This window comes from Carlito syrichta, unplaced genomic scaffold, assembly GCF_000164805.1.
Source record: "Carlito syrichta isolate Samal-C Ts95f unplaced genomic scaffold, Tarsius_syrichta-2.0.1 Scaffold303182, whole genome shotgun sequence".
Taxonomy (NCBI): domain Eukaryota; kingdom Metazoa; phylum Chordata; class Mammalia; order Primates; family Tarsiidae; genus Carlito; species Carlito syrichta.
The window spans coordinates 25,311-27,032 of NW_007247278.1; the positions used below are offsets into that span (position 1 = coordinate 25,311).

At 38.7% G+C, this 1,722-nt stretch overlaps 1 protein-coding gene across 1 annotated transcript in view; it reads right to left on the reverse strand.

Moving 5' to 3' along the window:
- Positions 1-1,722, reverse strand: part of DDX46 (DEAD-box helicase 46) — a 65,276-nt gene that overhangs the window by 17,884 nt on the left and 45,670 nt on the right. The gene's annotated exons all lie outside the window — the stretch shown is intronic.

Below are 1,722 nucleotides of genomic sequence, written 5' to 3' on the forward strand. Positions count from 1 at the left end.
TCACCTCAGCCTCCCAAAGGCGCGGGATTACAGGCTGAGCCACCGAGCCCGGCAGTAATTATTTACCATAGTCATTTGAGATTATTTTCAAAGTCAATGCAGATATTCTAGAAAAGGCAAAACTACAAAACAAAGTAAAAAGACCAGTGGTTACCAAGGATGAGGGGAGAGATGGAAGAATTATTAAAGTAATGAAACTATCCTGTACGGTTCTATAATGGTAGCTAAAGGTCATCACACATTTGTCAAAACTCACAGAACATACACCAACAAGGAACCCTAATGTAAACTATGGACTTTGGGTGATAATGATATGCCAGTGTAAGCCTGCTGATCTCAACAAACGTATCATTCTGGATGTGATTTTTGTTTGGTTTTTTTGTGTGTTTTGAGACAGGGTCTCACTCTGTCGTTCAGGCTGCAGCACGGTAGTACAATCATAGTTCTCAGTTAATCTTAAACTCCTGGTCTCAGGCGATCCTCCTACCTTAGGCTCCAAAGTAGCTAGGATTACAGGCACATACCACTAGACCCAGCTAACTTTTTATTTTTTTGAGTAGGAGTCTCACTCTGTTGCCCAGGCTGGAATGCAGTGGTACACTCACAGCAACCGTAGCCTCAACCTGCTGGGTTCAGGGGATCCTTCTGCCTAAGCCTTCAAAGTAGCTGGAACCACAGGCACACGCCACTACAACCGGCTAATTTTTTTATTTATTGTAGTGACAAGGGCTTTCCAAATTGTCCAGGCTGGTCTTGAACCCCTGTACTCAATCAATACCCTAGCCTCTGCCTCCTATTGTGCTGGGATTACAGGCATGAGCCACCGCACCTGGATAATTTTTTATTTTTTGTGGAGACAAGGACTCACTATGTTGCCTAGGCTGGTCTCAAACTCCTGGCCTCAAGCAATCCTCCTGCCTAAGCTTCCCAAGGGATTTCAGGCATTAGTCACCATATACAACCATTGTGCAAGATGTTAATAGAGAGGAAGGTTATACATGTATGAGAGCAGGGGATATAAGGGAACCCTGTACTTTCTGCTTAATTTTGCTATACAACAACAACTGCTCTAAAAAATAAAGTCTATTTTTTTAAAAAAAGTAAATGCAAAAAGACAAAAATTAAAATGAAATAACTTTGGCATAAGACAACCATATACACCAATGAAACAGAATAGGAGCCCAGAAATAAACCCTCACATACATATTTGGTCAATTGATTTTGACAAGGGTAGTGCTAAGGCCAATGGATAAAGAAGAATCTTTTCAAAAAATAGTGCTGGGAAACCAAACAGCCACATGCAAAAGAATGAAGTTAGACCTGTATCTTATACCAAATACATAAATTAAATCAAAGTGAATGAAAGACCCAAATGTAAGAGCTAAAACTATAGTAGCTCTTTGAAGAAAACATAGGAGAAAACTTCCATAACCTTAGATTTGGCAATGATTTCTTCACTAAGACAATAGATACACTCTGGAGAAAAAAAAACAACTCACAGAACGGAAAAAAAAATATCTGCAAATCATCTACCTGATAATGGATTACTAACCACAATATATAAAGAAATCCTACAACTCAACAACAAAAATACAAAACAAAGAGTATAACATGAGTCAGAAAATGTTAAGTTCAATTCCTCCTTAGCAGATATTAATGGCAATGGAACTTGGTCAAATCAACGTATGCCTACCTGATTTTCTTTCTTTTTTTTTTTTTTTG